The sequence below is a fragment of the Chlorocebus sabaeus genome, chromosome 11 (assembly GCF_047675955.1).
Source record: "Chlorocebus sabaeus isolate Y175 chromosome 11, mChlSab1.0.hap1, whole genome shotgun sequence".
NCBI classification, from domain to species: Eukaryota; Metazoa; Chordata; class Mammalia; order Primates; family Cercopithecidae; genus Chlorocebus; species Chlorocebus sabaeus.
Genome location: NC_132914.1, coordinates 90,413,749 through 90,433,280, shown reverse-complemented (window position 1 = coordinate 90,433,280; position 19,532 = coordinate 90,413,749). Strand labels below are relative to the sequence as shown.

Here is a 19,532-nt window from a genome sequence, read left to right as displayed (position 1 = left end):
TTGCAGGATAAGCCCTTAATCAAATGCTACATACCATCTGTTTGAGACAGTATTTGGTAAGTCAAACTTAAGTAGCTATAATCACTGTGGAATCCAAAACTGTTTCCTGTTATCCTGTCTGTTTTCTGCAGACAGGAGATAGTCTAGCTTCTTAAGCCAGTACAAAACAGTAATATTGCAAGGAAGAAAGACATTTATTTTGAGGCTCATACTTTGAAACTGTTTATTGAATTTGTCTTCCCCTTTCTCCCCTAGATATTCTCCCACTTATTTATGCTGCTTCTCTGCCTCACTCTTCTCTGTCCAAGTCCTCTACCCCCTCAACATGTCTCACTGTCTTCCTCTCTGTTCCATTCCTTGGTATAATCCTTGGGGATTTCAACATATATGTTGACAATTCTTACTTTGCCATTAGAAGAGGACACGCCCAAAAGTTAATGATTGGTTCAAGGTCACACAGCTATCTCATGCCAGAGCAGGATCAGTTATCGGAAGGATTAATCAGACAATGTTCAATGTAATGAGTCTGTGGACCATGGACTCATAGAGTGTGGACCCATGAATTTCCCTGCCCCCAACAGGTTAGAATAAAGTGAATACAGAGCTCCGTCAGGCTGCCTGGCCTGCTGTCTGCAGCCCTTGGCGCTGGTCATTTATTTCTCTTTGAAGATGATGAAAATACCTTATGTTTCCTTCCAACATTAACCACAGTTTCTTAAAGGCCACCTTTCTATACGACTGGCTGGATGACATCTAACACACTCCCTTTTCTATTTGAGAGGCTGGGGTCATCCTCTGGAACTATCAGCCATTTCTTGCACCTGTGGAAGTGGTGACAGCTGAGCAAATGGTGAAGATTCTCTAGCGTTCACCACTGGTCTGAGTCCATGGGGTTGGGTTACCTGGGTATGGGCATCCCTATATGGATACGCTTCTTAGGATGGTAAGTATCACGTAAGCACAGCTCCTCAACTGCTGCCCCGTGAGTCTGTTGTCACTTGTCAAAAGCCAATGCCGTGGATTGTTTACTTGGTATGGAGACAAGGCACCACATCTTTCTTGACCTTTTCAAGTTCTTAAGTTCTAATCTTGAACAGCAGTGATGCTGCAATATCTGGAACTAGCAAAGAATATTGATGAGAAAATGTGGGATTATGGGGGCTGTGACCTCCCAGGACTCACCTTGCACAGCTGGGTGCAGCAGGGATAGGGAAGGATTTGGGGTTTAGAGGTACAGATTGCCTTTTTATGGTTAGAGAAAGGTCCTGGGGCTGGAGGGAGCCTGATGATCTGCTCTGTGTGCAAGGGGAAAGTTAACTCTGCACGCGAGAGCCTGCTTAAAGGGCTGTGCCAGTTCTACTGTAAAAACCAACTGAAAGTGGTGGATGGTGGGCAGACATTGTTATTGCCATTCCAAAAAGAAAACAAACACAAAAATGAAATTGTGGGTCTGATTCAAGGTCACCCTGCAAGGAGCTCTTGCCTGCTAAAAATGAGAGCTAAGTTCTGGGTCAGGTTACATCTTTCTATTCTTTATCTTAACCCTCCCACTGATGGCTCAGAGCTGCTTCTTACTCTGACCTATTGGGGTTTTTTTTTTTTTTTGGACTGGAGGGAGTACCACACCTCCAGGTTCTGACCTTTGATGGGGTTGGGTAGGACCTAATGGCAACATTTGACTAAGGTGATTGCTCTGTCCAGCAGAATAGGTCTTTCATAACTGGTTTTCAATAACGGAGGTGATTTAGACGTGACCTCGTAACACAGGGGAGGCAGCAAGAGACTAGCATCCAGACTCTGAGGTCAGATTATTCTAGGCTCAAATCCCAACTCTTGGCTTTGCAATCTAGGCTGTGTGACCTCACTGTAGCTCAATTTCTTGGTCTGTAAAATGGGTTAAAAAAAAAAAAAAAAGAAAAAGGAAAAAAAGAATCCTTAGGATGAGTGATATGGTTTGGCTATGTCCCCACCCAAATCTCATCTTGAATTGTAGTTCCCATAATCCTCACATATTGTGGGAGGGACCCGGTGGGAGGTAATTGAATCATGGCGGATTTACCCTCATGCTGTTCTCTTTGTGAGTGAGTTCTCACAAGATCCGATGGTTTTCTAAGGGGTTTTTCTCCCTTTCCTTTTGCTTGGCACTTTTCCTTGCTGCTGCCATGTGAAGAAGGATGTGCTAGCTTCCCCTTCTGCTATGACTGTAAGTGTCCTGAGGCCTCCCCAGCCATGTGGAACTCAGTCAAGTAACCCCCTTTCCTTTATAAATTACTCGGTCTCAGGTATGTCTTTATTAACAGCATGAGAACAGACTAACACAATGAGAAGATCTTTGGAAAGTCATTGCCTCAAAAGGTATTCAGGAAATTCTTTTTTTTTTTTTTTTTTTTTTTTTTTTTCAGATAGAGCTTGCTCTATTGCCTAGGCTACAGTGCAGTGGCATGATTTTGGCTTACTGCAGCCTCTGACTCCCGGGTTCAAGTGATTCTCCTCCCTCAGCCTCTTGAGTAGCTGGGATTACAGGCATGTGCCACCATGCTCAGCTAATTTTTGTATTTTTAGTAGAGACGGGGTTTTGCCATGTTGGCCAGGCTAGTTTTGAACTCCTGACCTCAGGTGATCTGTCTATCTTGGCCTCCCAGAGTGCTGGGATTACAGGCATGAGCCACTGCACCCAGCCAAAAAATTATTTTTTCACTGTCCTTCACCCCATGCACATGCTGAATACAGCAGCAATATGCTAAATCACATTAAAAAATAATAATATACTAAACGTGACTGGGCGTGGTGGCTCATACCTGTAATCCCAGCATTTTGGGAGGCCAAAGAGGGCAGACTGCTTGAGCCCAGAAGTTGGAGACCAGCTTGGGCAACATGGTGAAACCTCATCTCTACAAAAAAAAAAAAAAAAACAAAAATTAGCTGGGTGTGGTGACGCATACCTGTGGTCCTAGTTCCTCAGGGGCTGAGGCGGGAGGATAGCTTGAGCCTGAGAGGTCGAGGCTGTGGTGAGCCTAGATTGCGCCACTGCACTCCAGCCTGGGTGACAGAGCAAGACCCTGTCTCAAAAAAATAAAAATAAAAATAACTTAAATAAAATATAATAAAATAAAATAAATGTTATGCTTAGGTAAGCTAAGTGACTCAAGAGCTAGCAAAAATTAGGTTTTTAGGGTTAGCTATGTCACATGCCAAGTATAGATTTTCTGTTACTGGGCTTTAAACATATTAATGAGAGAATGTTTGTGCTCCTTGGATGGAAGCACCATACAATATTTTATGTCATTTGTACCCATAAGGAAGTACTGAGACAAATGGAACCCCGTAAGTTGTGCATTGTAAGTGATTTGGGCCCTCGTTCTTCTTGTGCTACCAGGGCATGGGATCCACAAGGAAGGGAAGACTATCTACATGAAAACTTCAATTGTATGCCATACCTTACAATTCTAATTACTGAAGATTTAGGTTGAAGCACAGCTTTTTATATAGGAGGTTTTTTGTTTTATTTTTTTGTTTTTGAGACAGGGTTTTGCTCTGTTGCCCAGGCTGGAGTGCAGTGCCATGATCACAGCTTACTGCACCCTTGATCTCCCAGGCTCAAGAAATCCTCCAGCCTCAGTCTCCCGAGTAGTTGGGACTACAGGCACATGCCACCACTCCTGACTAATTTTTTTTTTTTTTTTTTTTAGTAGAGATAAGGTCTTGCTATGTTACTCAGGTTGGTCACGAACTCCTGGCCTAAAGCAATCCTCCTGCCTCAGCCTCCCAAAGTGCTGAGATCACAGGTTTGAGCCACTATGCCTGGACTATATGGGAGTTTTAAGATCAAGAATTAAGAAATCAAAAAATATAGCTCACAGAATTGACTCTTACTTTTAGATGTAATCAGTTTGAAACAATGACTTCAATACTTAAAGTCTGAGATCATTATATTCTGCTATAATTCCCTTTTATTTTCCCCCACCACTCGACAAACCAAAGAGCAGGTCTGTTCTACCTACGTTATGGTCCATAAGATAAGCTTAATTAAAATCTCTCTATCTGTGACACACTTAGATTGGCAGTGGGTGAGGGGGCAGGTACAAAGCTATGTCACATAACCTTCCTTCAAGTTATATATTAGGTAAAAGTAGCTTATGATTCAAAATAATCATTACACATACATTTCAGGTAGAAAACATAGTTGCTTTTCATTTCTATATCTACTAGAAAAGTAGAGCTGCTCTTCTAGGCTATGACATTCCAAGTTCTGATATGTATGTAGCTGGTGGTACAATGGCCTTCCAGCTCTGGATGTAGAAGGTGACAGTGTGCCCATCAGTTACGTTGATGGATATATTAGGCATCATCTGGTTACAGGCATTCCTTCCCAACATACTACTCAGCTTACATGAATACAGTATATCGTAAGAAGAAGAGGATGCAGCCAATGTGCTCTCAGTAGGACATAAACTTCAAGTTGTATTTATTTTATTCATCTACTTATTCACTCATTCATTCATTCACTCAATCATTCTTCCAAGATGTATGTAATACCTGTTATGTTTCAGGCCCCACACTAAATGCTGAGCTTCAGAGATGGATATGATACCATAACTATCTGAGATGAACTAATAGTTTAAACAAGATTTCTTGCCCTGTGGCCCATGGGTCCCTAGTGAATCAGAAGTCAGGCTTAGGGACTCTAGAAATCTCTTGAAATTAAATGCAATCATTGGTCTGAATGCACATATACATGTTTTTCTGAGACAAGGACCCATAACTTTCATCAGATTATTAAAGTGATTGGGATCCAAAAAGATTAAAGAGCAACTGGTCTTGATGGGAAGAAAACCCAACCTCAGTTCCAGCAGACAGCTGTCAGCTCCATAACCCTGGCTGGAACCCAGTGGGGAAGCTTCCCTGAGTTTTCTCCCCTAGGACTCTACCATCAGTGTGTCTTCATCTCTGATTCTCTCTTCTCACTCCTAAGTTACTCTTTTCTATTATATTTACTTTGTTTTTCTAAAGTTTTTTAATTTTTAAATTTCTTTATCTATTGCTTCTCCTCAAATTCCTTTTTTTTTTTTTCTATATTCTTTTTTATTTCCTTTTTAACTTTTAAGTTCAGGGGTATAAGTGCAGGTTTGTTACATGGGTAAACTTGTGTCATGGGGATTTGCTGTACAGATCATTTCATCACACTGGTGAATTCCTTTCTACCATATACCTTCACTTTGAATTTATGGTAAGTGTTTGGGTGAGGGAGAAAGGACAAGATGGAGGAAGGTGAACAAGAAGGCACAATCCATGTTGCTTCCGGGTTCTTCCTCACCAACTTTCCCGTGCGTGGGAAAATGCAGATCAACCAAGCATGCGCCAGGTGATGTCAATCCGAAGAGATCAAAACTTACCCGGCCACGCCTATGGAAACGCCCCTATCCCGCCCTTATCCCGCCCACTGCCCTCCTCCTTCCAGTACCAATGCATAAAAGTCCACCGCTGGCAGGAGCCAGCATGACTTCTTCAGCCCCCGCATTCGTGGACTGGAGAACCTCACCTGAGAGCCCCGGCGTGACTTCCCTGGCCCCCCACACCTGAGGACCAGAGAACCTTGCCCGAGAGTGTGTGCATATTTGCAATAAAAGATTGCCACTTTCTTATGTACTTTGGCCTCATGTTTAATTATTTAGCTCTCCTAAATTAAATTAAACAAAACAAAACAATAAGGAACATATGATGGGCCCAGTAAATCACTGTTTCCATTGGGACTGTTTCTGCCAGGACATCTCAAAGGTTTTTGGATGCTCATTGATAGCCTTTGAACCAAGCACCAGCCCTGCTCTAATTAGCTATACCAGGCTGGGGGTAAGGGGAGAATCACTGGGAGTAGAGTGTGGCTATTGCTATACAAGGCCCTGCCTCAGAATCCTCCTGGGAGAGACTACAGGCAAGGACGTTTCCTGAGAAGTTAGTTGTAGGAGTGACAGTCCCTGATTTCAAGCATGGAGGATAGATTAGGGGAGTACATTGGACCAATGTATCCATTAACTTGCCAGGTCCCTTTTGGGATAGGTTAGCAAGATTGTGTGGCCATGGAATACCAGAAAACTCACTGTCCCATGCATATTTAAAACCTGAAACTTTGGCCTTAGTGTTAGCATAACCCAGCTAACTGGTAACAGTGACTGTGAAAAGCACAGACACTCGAACAAAGTGTCTTTATTTCTGGTCCACCATAAACTCTTACTTGTCCCAAGTCAGGTGCCAGGGATCCAAAGACAAATAGGATTGCAACCTTTCCTTGCAGAGATCACATAAGAATAGAAGTTATATTGTTTGATATAAATAGCTAACTTGAAATGGCAATGGGCTGGAAACCAGAGAGCTGGAATTCTGGCACTGACTCTGTTGCTTACTGCTTGTGTAAGCCTGGCTCTGTTATTTAAATGCTGTGAACCATAGTTTCCTTATTTTAAAATGGGGATAATAAAACCAACTTTGCTTGGTGCTATGGTTATCATAAGGACGAAATAAGATAATATATGGGAAAGTGTATTACTGTAAATTTCTAAAGCAAAACAAGGCTTACAAAAAAATCATTGCCTTAGTTTTGGGTATTATTGGCAGAACAGAACCATTCATTACTGGCGCCATGCTAGTTGCTATCATTAAATACATTCTTTGTCCTCTCAAGGTCTTTGTGAATAGGTCTTTTTAAAAAAATCTGGTCATGTTGGAAATGTGTGTGTTTTAATGGTATGCTTTGGTTTCAAAGGACATCTGATAAAAGCTTTAAAAGTTTAAAAGTACACACTGAATAGTAAAAGCACCAGTTAAAAGTTAATGAAGCAGGACCCATCAGGAAGGAGGCTGTTGGCTAAGGGTGAGACAGTGCCTCTGTCTTTTGCAAGAAGGAAGTTTCTAACTCCTGAGTTATGCTAAAAATTTCCAGAGGGATTCATTGATACAATGCCTACAGTTTTATTAAATTCTCTATAGGACTTTTTGCCCATAGCCACCCAAAGTTCCAGAGCAATTATGATTTTAAGTGGTTTATTCATGCTGAGTTGAATAGATGAACAAGAGTTTCTTTTCTGATTTTACTCTGGTAGTTGCTCTTGCACATAGCAAAGTAGCCAAGGCTTTCTTTTGAACTCTTTTGATTCCCTGCATGTCTATGGTACTTTAATTCCACTGAGGAATTAAATTGCTTATACTTTGAAGTATTACTGACCTCTTTGTTTCCAGTCTCTCCAGTAGAAAGGCAAGATTCTTGGGGACAGGAACTGGGTTATATTCCTAATAACACTTATAATACTATAATGGATAGCACATAAGATGGCACAAGCCATATTGAGGCAGAATTCTGAACAGGAAATAATTATCTATTTTTGCCCTTTCTAGGTTCTTGGATCATTTAGATAATAGTCATGATTTCCTGGATCAGGTGTTTGTATGTAACAGCACTTGAAATGGTTGCTTAACTTTGGATTTTATGAAGCCAACAAAAGGATTTGTTGAAAATGACCAAGTCAGCCGGCCGCGGTGGCTCGTGCCTGTAATCCCAGCACTTTGGGAGGCTGAGGCAGGCGGATCACAAGGTCAGGAGATCAAGACCATCCTGGCCAACATGGTGAAACTCTGTCTCTACTAAAATACAAAAAAAACAAAAAAAATTAGCCAGGCATGGTGGCATGCTGCCTGTAGTTCCACCTGTTTGGGAGGCTGAGGCAGGGAAATCACTTGAACCTGGGAGGCAGAGGTTGCAGTGACCCGAGATCGTACCACTGCACTCCAACCTGGCGACAGAGTGAAACTCCATCTCAAACAAACAAACAAACAAACAAACAAAAAGACTAAGTCTACTTATTGCAATGAGGCTCATACATAGTTTACTGATCATATTTAGAAGCAAGAAACTAAAAATTCCCTGATGGTGGTATTCACCATCAGTTTTTCTTACCTAAGGAACTAGTGGTAATGCTCAACTAGGACTGTAGTTAGAGAATTTTGGCCCGGCAGTCTAGCAGACTTGAATTTGAACTTCAGCTCCACCACTAACCAACTGTGACCTTGGTCAACTTGCTTAAGTCCTCTGAGCCTCTGTTTTGTCATCAGTAAAATGGGGACAATAGTAGTACCTACTAGATAGAGGATGTTGAGAATATTAAAAGAGGTGAGATATTTTTTTGTTTTGTATTGTTTTGTTTTCGAGCTAAGGTCTTTCTCTGTCACCCAGGCCGGAGTGCAGTGGTGCGATCTCAGCTCACTGCAGCCTTAATCTCCTAGGCTCAAGCAATCCTCCCACCTCAGCCTCTTAAGTAGCTGGGACTCAGGTATGCACCATGCTGCCCTGCTAATTTTTGTGTTTTATTTGTTGTAGAGATGGGTTCTCACTCTGTTGTCCAGGCTTGTCTCAAATTCCCGGGCTCAAGTGATCCTCCTGCCTCAGCCTCCCAAAGTGCGGGGATTACAGGCATCGGCCACCACACCCAGCCTGGGTAGCATGTGTTAAAGTGCTTAGCAGAGTGCCTGGCAGAGAAGATGCTATCAATGCCGGGTAGCAATTATGATCAGCCAATGGAATAGTGTTCGAGAAGGGCCAGGCTGCAGCCTTTTTACTGTGCCCCAAATTGTCCTCATCTCAAGGGCTCTGTGCTCGGCCTTCCTTCCCTTCTTGCTTTCTTAGTCATTGCAGATTATCGTTTTCTTTGCTTTTAAACCCCCGGAATGGCTGCCTAATGAAGGTCCCTGTCTCTATCCTGAGTTAGGATTGGGTTGTCTCTAGCTACTAACTATATGCAGGATCAATGTGATTCTGTATGCCATAGTGATTAGTGGAGGAGGATTTAAATCCCTCTGGGCCAGGAGTCCTTTTTTGCTGGGAATGCAAACTGAAAACAGATTTGCAGCCATCTCGGAGTTCATGATGCATAACACCATTAAATAGCCAGCAACAGAGGCTCCAGACATTACAGTTTAATCACTTCATGCCCAAAGCCATATGGCAGAAGGCAACTTACTGCAGCATACTGAAGCGTCTCCATTAAATAAATGCCTTTTGATTTACTAATCATTAGCATTACATAGATGCTGACTTTAAGCATGGGGTTGAGGGAGAGGTAAAATCCAGAATGTGTTTTGGGGAATGCTTTTTTCTGCTCTGTACTTTGGAGGTAGGCTTCTGTCTGAATTGACACTTCTTGAGCTACCCAAAGCAAGTGTGCTTTTTGGCATTAAAGATCATTTACTTCATAAAAACAAAACAAAACATTGGTTTCTTATTGCAGTAGGTCAGAGCAACTAGGTGACTATGAGTCTCACTGTGGGCTCTGAGGTTTATGTTAGGCCTGGATAGTTTGGCCACGTAGAATGTTAAGGAAGGGAATGTGAATTATTCCAGGTAAACCCGTAAAGGGCTGACACAGCTTTGCTGCCAGAAAAGTCTAATTCCCAGTTGCACAAAGTCTTACCCTAGAACCATTGAACTAGAGGAAAGCAGGTCTGTCTTTCTATGAATTTATATCTGTTCTTTGCTGAAGTTCCAGACTTCTACCAGTCTTCCCTCAGCTTTCTCTCCCGGCACTGTTGTTGTACTAAAGGCCTCTAAATTCAAGTCAAGGAATCATAGTTACATCTTGTCCACTAGATCAGTGTTGCAGATGTGTCAGCTAATCAGAATCTCTAGCTTGGAGGAGTGATGACGGTCTGATAACTTGAATATAGCTTGAAAATGTAATATAGTTTGTAACATTGCCAGGTAGTTTCTAAACAATCAAGTTCTCATTGAACTGCAAGTTCCTTGAGAGTGTGGACTGCTTTCTGTGTTCGTATTCATCACATCTGGCCAATGGTAGACCCACAATACATGTTTGTTGAATGAATGAATAAACATAGCATCTGTAATGGGCTAATGAAGGTCCTGTAGTATACATTTGATGGAAAAGGCAGTGTGGAAGAGACTGACATGGCTTGTCAGAAGGACAATGAGTACCAACAAAGTAACATGGAAATGTTAAGGGAAGACAAGGAGAACACAAAGAAGCCACAATTAAAACAATAGTTCGGTAAAACAGAAAGTCATGACTGAAGACTGAGAGACCAAGCTTCTTTGTGAACAAAAAGTGAAGCCTCTTCTTTTTATTAAAGAAATCCTCCATCATCACTGACGTTTCTTTCTTGAGTTAAAATGTTTTTGTCTCTGTTTCAAAATAGCCCCTTTATTTCTATGCTATATTTTGAGCATATTTTTATCTTTCCGGGAAGACAGTGGGTGAGAAAAATGTTCTTTCTAGAGAAAACTACTCACCTTTTCTCATTTGTTCATTAAAGGCAGGATTTTTAAAGTGACATATCCAGGCCATCCCATAATAGATTTCCCTGGAAGCAAGTATGTAAATGAAAGTTTGAGGTGAAGTCAGTTCTTGAGTCCCACGAGCTCTAATGTTCTTATAAATATTTCACTACGCGCTAATAAAATCTCTCTGTTTTCCTAGGATGGATGATAACATAAGTTCCTCATCACTTGCAGCAACTTCTCTGAGATCATAAAAGAAATTAAGCCTTGATACATTGACGGCTGCTATTGAAGAGTTAGTTTCAAAACCATCAATTACCCTCAGCCCCACCTAGAAGTATTAAGTGAAAGCCATCAGGCAGATTTATAATTAGAGATTGAAAATGCTGACCCGGTAGCTCACAGGGCCTTTCAAAATGCTGTCGGGAACTTGCTCAATTTTACAAGGCTATTGGAAGAACATAATTAAAGACAACAGGGGAGAAAACAACTTTAAGAATTTCAAGGTGGGAGAAGGGCAGCAGCTAGAAATCATTTTGATGAGAGGGTTGTCCCCAAAGCTCTCCTGTGAGACCTTCAAGGAAAACTACAACGTCAGGTTAAATGACAACAGAGTTTCCTTTTGTATCAAGCCTTATAGATGCAGAGTTAAGAAGCTTAATTCCACTGTGTAGAAGAGCAGAACACTAGTGCACATATGGGAGTTACTTCCTGGTTTGAAGAATTAGAAAGCAGGGTCCAAGCACATGCTTATGAAGTTGTGGAAAATTTGCTACAACTTAATAAGGTGGTGTGGTTTCCACTTCTGTCACCCCGAATAATAGACCCGTGACTTTTCAGCACATGAAGTCTGTAACACACAACTGTGTATGGAGGACCTACTCTGCGCCAGGCATCATAATGGTATGGGAAGACAAAGACCAGCTTTGCCCTCATGGAGCTCTGGGTCTAATGAAAGAAGGAAAACAAGTCCGTGGGAAAGTGATTGAGATGAACGAAGGTTGTTTGGGATCAGAGGAGGAGGGCAAGTATAGCAAGAGATGCTTCTGTTTATGTGGAGAGTGACTATGTCCGTGGTACACCACAGGCTGTATAGACTGGTTGAGGACTTCCTTTTCTGGATGGTAAGGCTGAGCAGAGGCCACATGAAGGCACTGAGGAGAAAAATGGCTTCCCTTTAGTTTTACCTCCTTTCCTTTTCAGTGGCGCCCTCTAGTGGAAGTGGCAAAGGGCCAAGGGAAGCTTAAATAGGTAACTGACTTCTAAAATGTACGGTCACTGACAAAATGATGGTGAACAATTCGTTCTGTGTAAGTAGGACATAGGCATCTCCATATTGTAACACTGGAGGGGAGAAAAACCAAAGCCAACATAGAGCCCTTGATATCCCCTTGGTAATCAGGACCTAGGGGTTTACAGTAAGGAGCAACAGACAACAACATTAACCCTCCAAGAGCACACTATGAAAATGAACTTGAAATAACGCACTTAGTTCCATGTAGTCCTTAACCTCCCTGTGAGAAACCTGCACATGCCTTGCTTCCTAATTCTTCATCTGGAGCTCAGGGCCAGGATTGGTAGTGCTGCATATAGAGCTGTGTTGGGAAGAACTGTAAGACTCAATGAAGGAAGAGTGTAGTGATCAATTAGTGATGTCTGCCAAGGGTATGGGAAGGGATGGGGGCAGCACATGTGCTGTGTATTTGCCACCCTGAACTGGGACATATTTTCAGTAAGCTGTCTCTGCCATGGAACTGTAGTGTACAAAGCTAACTAGTATTAGTGAATACTAGTTACTAGTACTAGAATGCACTTATAACTTCTCTGGCATGAGATAATAGTGCCTTTGGTGACATTCAATGAAAATTTTCACAGACTTTACCAGTACATTTCATAGATGACAGACACACTTTGGTAGATATTAATAGTCTGGGGGTTAGCTATTAAGTTGGTGCAAAACTAATTGCAGTTTTTGTCATTGTTTTTAATGGCAAAAACTGCAATTACTTTTGCACCAAATAGATACACTCCACTGTGGAAGAGAGATAGTTCGTTTGGATGTTTCATATCTAGAGGATATATCTTTCAAGACCTTTAAATTCTCCATGTGGATACGCACCAAATATCCTTCTCATTGCTAATCTGATTCCTTGTTTCTAGGAAGGAAGAATCCTGGTAAATGAATACCAGTATCGTTCTTACTTGGAAGCTATTCCGTCAGTGGGGATAATGATAGTATCTCCTTGATAATAAGTTGACATTTGGGGTTACATGCCACTTCTTTGTAACTGTAAATTGTAAAGAGACTGATTATGCTTGCAAGTTTGGTTAGTTAAGTTTCTCAGTTTGTTTACCCACCACAGGGCTCCCCGCTCCGAGAATACTCTCTCTTTTAGAGCTCCCACTTCAGCAATCATAGGAGTTGGCTTGCTTGCTTGTTGGGGTTGAAAGGCAATCAGTGTTCCTAACAGCACTGATAGCAAAGCTGGTCACTGCTGCTCTTAATGGTAGGCAATCTTATAGTTGGTAGCAGAAATGATTCAATTACACTGTCAGTAATATATCTTTTTATTTTTTATTTTTTCATTTATTTTTAGTAGAGACAGGGTTTTGCCATATTGCCCAGGCTGGTCACAAACTCCTAGGCTCAAGCAATCCACCAGCCTCGGCCTCCCAAAGTTCTGGAATTAGAGGGGTGAGCCACCTCACTAAGCCAATCTATCTTTTTTGATAAATGTTTTTAGTGCATAAACTTTCTAGGTTAAAGATATGATTCGGGAAGGGTCAGATTTGGGGCCCAGTCTAAATTTTGTGATTGGTGAATTTTAGTGGCCTCTCAAAAACATTTACAATGAGTAAACATTATTAATGTTAGAAGTTAATTACCGGTCAGTCTCAGTGGCTCATGCCTGTAATCGAAACACTTTGGGAGACCGAGGCAGGTGTATCACCTGAGGTCAGGAGTTTGAGACCAGCCTGGCCAACATGGTGAAACCCCATCTCTACTAAAAATACAAAAATTAGCCGGGCATGGTGGCACGTACCTGTAATCCCAGCTACTATTGGGGCTGAGGCAGGAGGATTTCTGGAACCTGGGAGGTGGAAGTTGCAGTGAGCCGAGATGGTGCCACTGCACTCCAGCCTAGGCAACAGAGTGAGACTCCGTCTCAAAAAAAAAAAAAGAAAAGTTAATCACCTATTTGTGTTTAGCAGCATGGTAAATAAAAAGAAGTATTTAAGAAAATAACTTCATAATCTGAGGTATATAATTTAGTTGCGGACATAAAAGATTTAAAATAATAATGCAAGATAGTATATACTTTATTACTTTTGTGGGCTGGAGCAACTCCTACTGGTTTGCAAAACCAATTGCTAAGTTTTCCAGTTTTGTGAGCTAGTTATTAAACACAGCCATTATTAAAAATTAAATTATATAAAGTTATAATTAAATAAAGTATACTAATAACAAAGGTAATAAATAGTCAAAACTCATCACTTTCTAGTTGTTTTACTACCTTTCACTATTATCTCTGATCTTGAAGTTATTTCTGTGTATTATATCTGTGTGGTAGAAATACTACATAACAATAGCCACAGTGCGTCCCTTCCTGACTGTGGTCAGTGACATCATACTGGTGACTTGAAATAGCCATGGTGGGAGTGTTTACACCACAGAAATGGAATCTACCAACCCGCCGAACCCAGACTCCCACCTCTCCACCCCCAGAGCCAGGTGCTAAACATTTACCAACACACCGTTGCATATAAATATCAAATAGGAAGTACAGACTCTAAGAACCATCACTGGCCAGAGGAGAGTGCGATCACCTGAGGTTTGGGGGTCAGAGAGGTAGGCTTTGAAGCTGGCTCTGCAGCAGACTTGTTTTTATGTGGGTCAGGACCACCCTCGGGGATATTTAGAACCGGGACAAATCACAGAATGCCCACATGTCCCTGGACGTTTTTATACAGGTGAAATCAGGTTAGCATGAGCATTAACAGTCTCTGCCAAGGTGAAACAAAGTAAATAAAAAGGCAACAGTAAGCCTGAAAAGTGTGTGCGTGTGTGTGTGTGTGTGTGTGTGTGTATGTAAACGATGTGGTGGGGTGATCTCACCCCCTCTGGCCGAGTGGTCATGGGCTGATTGGATAACCTTAGTTATCTACATAACCTATAGATATCCAGTGATATCGACTGGAAAGAGTTAAAGACATTTCTATGCTTCTCTTTCAGCCACTAGCTAAAGCCCCAGGGACAAGGTGTTCCCTTTGATCTTGCTGTACATCTGTAATAGAATTTTAAAAGATTGGGGGGGGAAAAAAAAAAAAAGAAAAGGTAGGCTAATAGAAAAGGCAGGTTTAGGAGGCTTCCTGGAAGCCAAGGAAAGGCAGTCTTTGAACTAGCACACCGGATCACTGTTTTTTCTACCATAACTCATTGCAGACCTCCGAAAGCCTCTTGGGGAAAAATTATAACAATGCATCATGGTGTTTATAACATGCAGGGAAAGTATATGATGACAATAGCAGAAAAATTAAAAAACTTTTGTTGTAATAAAAATGATTAAAATGGTAAATTTCATGTTATGTACATGGTACTAAAATTATAAAGATATTAAAATAATAACATTTTTTCATTCTCTCCTCCTGAGTGAGAATAGGGGAAGTTACTGTTTTCCAATTGATGAAGGGAAGATTCTCTTGATTTTTCCTCTTTTTCAGATGGAGTCTCACTCTGTTGCTCAGGCTGGAGTGCAGTGGCGCAATCTTGGCTCACTGCAACCTCCGCCTCCCAGGTTGAAGTGATTCTCCTGCCTCAGTCTCCCAAGTAGCTGGGATTACAGGCATGTGCCACCATGCATGGCTGATTTTTGTATTTTTAGTAGAGACGAGGTTTCATCATGTTGGCCAGGCTGGTATCCAACTCCTGACCTCAGGTTGTCCGCCCACCTTAGCCTCCCAAAGTGCTGGGATTATAGGTGTGAGTCACTATGCTCAACCTTGAGATTTTTTTTTTTTTGGACAGGGTCTCACTCTGTTGCCCAAGCTGGAGTGCAATGGCATGATCTTGGTTCACTGCAACCTCTGACGCCCAGGTTGAAGCGATTCTCCTGCCCCAGCCACACGAGTAGCTGGGATTACACCTCCAACTAATTTTTGTATTTTTAGTAGAGACGGGGTTTTGCCATGTTGGACAGACTGGTCTAGAACTCGGGACCTCCAGTGAGTCACCTGCCTCGGCCTCCCAAAGTGCTGGGATTACATGCATGAGTCACTGTATCTAGCCTTCTTGTTTAAAAACAAAAGAAACTTTAAATAAATAAATAAATAAATAAATAGGTCAAGGGCAATAATAGAAACAAAGTGGCAATTGCAATTGTTGAGGAGTTTTGGAAAAAATTAAAATTAAAATTAAAAAAGGCTTGAGCCTTAACAGCTAACTGGTTACTGAGTAGCCCCGTGAGGGAAGTGGGAAACAAAGGAAGAGAAGACTCAGGACAAACAGGGTCAGAGTTATTACTGGGGACTAGAGCCAGTGTCAGGTGAGGAGAGGCTGCTGGATCATGAGAAGCTCATGTGACAGGTGGGTACCATATTTCATCAGTGCTGAGGTGCCTGTTGTGCCACAGTTGAACAACTAAAATCAGGATGCATCTTACACTTGATGATGTCAGTCACCATTGTCAGGGTGGCAGTCATTGCTGGACATGCAGAGACTTGGGCATAGATGTTCATATTGTGGTCTTGTGTTGTTTAAATAAATATGTATTTATGTAAATTTAGCATAAAAATGAACATTTCTAATCAGGAAGCATGATGTCACAGTTTAATTGCGTTTTTTCACTTCTTCATGACAGATTAAATGATGGCATGTCTTATGATTGGTGGCACGTTAGTCAATGAAATACAGGTTAATTTGCCGTATATGATTATAAATTAACTATTTACAAATCTGTGTCCCATTTACACACTGTTTTGGGTCTTCTCATCTAGTAACTTTGTTGAACCGGAAATGTGTGAGTTAGATTGCTCAAAATGCTCACTCAGAGGTGGCTATTCTGCATTCAGAACTGGCCAACCATTTACTAAACTTTGTTGTTAATTTCTAATAATGTATGTCCAAACAGGAATGATTTTGGCTTGGTACTGATGGATACTAAAGTTTATAATTACATCTAAATGAGTGAGGTTCTGTGTTTTTTCCTTAGCATCAAAGAGCTGAGCTGCCTTCTCATCTGTCCTCTTTGCAGTAGTGAACTGTCAATCAGTGTATCAGACCAGTGCCCTCCTATGTGCATGCCTGGGAGTAATCTCCTTCATTAGATATCCACTCTAAAATGCCTCTGCAAGCAGAGTGAATGCCATGTGTAAAGAAGCTGTGACCAGACAGTGAAGACTGTGTTTGGAGACCATGGGTAGATCATTTTCCTGTAGTGGATTGGCTGTGTATAGGAGAGAGCCACAGGTAAGGTGGTATGTTAGACTGGTACTGTGTTCATTTGGGGACAGGTCACAGTGTATACTGTGCACACTGAGAGTCACATACAAGTCAGTGCATTGCGAATCTTTTGTTAAGTGGGATACACAGGCAAATGAGGGAATAGGAAGCTGCCAGGCTGCAATATAAAATTCTCGACAACCTTCATGAAGAATGATGGCTTCTATTCCAGGTGCATAGTTGTAGAGCATAATCCATTTCACAGCTGGAGGCCTGTTTTATTTTTCAAATGAAATTGGAGAGAGAGGGGTGGGAAACTTGTCCTCTGATGGCTTAGCGGAGACAAGGGTGGAAGATGGAGGATCCAGTTCATTTGTTTTCCTTTCATTAGGCTCCTGAAAAAATATAGACTAGGGATTTAATTGCATGGTTTGCTTCTATCTCTGAAAAAGCTGGATTAGTAATTGCATTAACTTGTTACTATGCTTTGCTCTTAGCGATAATATAATTTTAGCTATTGCTTCCTAATTATAGGGTTCTCATTGTTCTAAAAATCCCATTCAGCATGTGTTTCATTTTCACTTTTATGAAGGGCATTGTGAATAAGAGCCCACATCTTTGAAAGACCTAAGCTGAGTTGAAGCTGTGACTTGCCCAAAGCCATTCCCCACTGTGACAAGCTGGGTGCTACTGTGAATTTTATCCTCCATTGATGATTAATGCTATTGGCAAAGACCATATGCTCTGTTGCTTGCTGGAGTCCAGAGGCACTGCACAACCGAAGGATAATCACATCAAGCTGATGATGGTTTTTATTGGGTGGTAGTAATGGCAGAAGTAATGACAGTCATTAAAATCATGCTTCGAATCGCTTTGGGTCTTCAGAGCACAGCTAACTCAATGTGTCAAGGACGGGTCACTCCCAGAAGCTGTCTGGAAGGATTGTCCATCGACCCTTGTTCTTTGAGAATTGCAGGGCTGGCAGAAGGCAGCAGTCGGCCTCAGGTCTTCACCATCTCTTGCATCTACACTGGTGCTTTTGGTGTTTCTAGATGATCTTATTTCGGTGAGAATCAAAGTGGACTCATACAAAACTGAGCTAATTCATAGAAAGGCAATAGAAAAATAGCCTTGAGATGTTCCACTTCAATTCAGCAAATACAAAATTTGTGATACCTGGCTACGTACTCAGTGCTAAAAGCTCTAAAGGATTTGGAGAATAAGATAGTTACTCTTCTGTGGGACCTACTCTTTGGGAAGGGAGGTATCTATTCACAGGCAACTATAGTGCAAGGCAACATGTGGTATTATATACATGTTACAGGAGATCCTGATGGGTAAGGGGGATGTAAATTGGTTCAGACTAGGATGATTTGAGAAAACATACCTGGAGTACAGGGGGAAAATATACGAAAGTTAAACTTCCTCCAAATTCCTCAAAGGTGACCTTGAACAAGTCATTTAATTCTTCCTCTGTCAGATTCACCATCTGCAAAAAAAAGAATATTGGCCTAAAAGATTAATCATAGGGCAAAGAACCACTCAATCTATCTCACTGAAAGTTTGAGATGATAACAAAACCCTGAATTCTAGGTATAATCGAACAGTTAGAAATCAGAGGAACAGGAATTCCAGGTGGAGGTACCAGCATTAATAGGGGCCTAGTGGCAAGAAGGTGTTTTTCTGGCTGGAGCATAGGATTTTGTTGATATTGTGTGTGTGTGTGTGTGTGTGTGTGTGTGTGTCTGTGTCTGTGTGTCTGTGTGTGTGTAGAGGTTATATGCACAGGCTCTTTCTTGATGAAGATAATCTCCCATTACCTTATTCCTCTCCAACAGTCTCTTTAAAATACTAAGAAAGCCAAGACAGAGGCTAGTTATTTCTTAGGTTACGTCTAAAAAGATATTTATACAAAGAAAAGAAAGGGGACAAATAGATAATTTCTGTATTTCTTATATTTCTTGACTCATACAGAATCATGACTCAGATAATGACTTAGGGGCAAACTGAACATTTACAGCTGTTACCTTAACTAAGGGAAAACATTCTTCATAGCAGATAGTCTGAGTGCCAGAAAAAAAAAACCCACAGATTTTTATAGTCTGGTTTCAACCCACAGAATTCTACCTGCAGAAGAACAAATACTCGGAAAAGACTACAGGAAAATGAAAAGATTTAGCAGAAATATTAAACTAAATGAGATTTTATTAACAGTATTACCTCACATTTATTTAGTGCTTTACAGTGGACTTTTTTCATTATTTGATTTTATGCTCACCACATTCCCAGGAGTGAAGCATTTTTGACACTATTCTGCCCCTTTTTCCAGATGTGGAAACTGGGGTTCCAAGAGGTTCTATGACTTGCTGTGAATTTTACACTCAACAAGTTCTAGAATTAGAACTTGAACTTTGAACTCTTGCTGTAAGACTCATTCCAGCACAGTGTGTTGTCTTGAGATCACACAGGCAGCCTACTCTCCTTATTTTTCTTGAGGAAACAGGTTCAGAGAGGTGAAGTGACTCACCAAAGATCATATAGTTGGTGGCTGTGCTAGACCTCAAAGCAGGATGTCCTAACTTCCTGTTGTGTGCTCTTTTCATAATGCAAGGCTATACAGGATATAAATTTGAAATAAAATGTGTTAACCCATTCACTGCTCTAAGAAATACCTAAGACTGGGTAATTTATAAAGAAAAGAAGTTTAATTGGCTCGTGGTTCTGCAGGTTGTACAGGAAGCATAGCAGCTTCTGCTTCTGGAGAGGCCTCAGGAATCTTCCAGTCATGGCAGAAGGCAAAGGGAGAGTGAGGCA

The 19,532-nt window shown here is 41.4% G+C and overlaps 1 long non-coding RNA gene across 2 annotated transcripts; it reads right to left on the bottom strand.

The window, feature by feature from the left end:
* Positions 1 to 608: 608 nt before the first annotated feature.
* On the bottom strand, positions 609 to 19,088 carry LOC140712872 (uncharacterized). Of its 2 annotated transcripts, none has more exons than XR_012094682.1 (6): positions 18,939 to 19,088; positions 18,106 to 18,207; positions 16,827 to 17,113; positions 13,324 to 13,445; positions 10,292 to 10,362; positions 609 to 1,884 (listed from the first exon to the last, which is right to left on the bottom strand). It is a non-coding gene; the product is annotated as an uncharacterized lncRNA (long non-coding RNA). The 2 variants fall into 2 exon arrangements; XR_012094681.1 differs by lacking the exon at positions 16,827 to 17,113 and adding an exon at positions 2,799 to 2,891.
* Between the last annotated feature and the right edge of the window lie 444 nt (positions 19,089 to 19,532).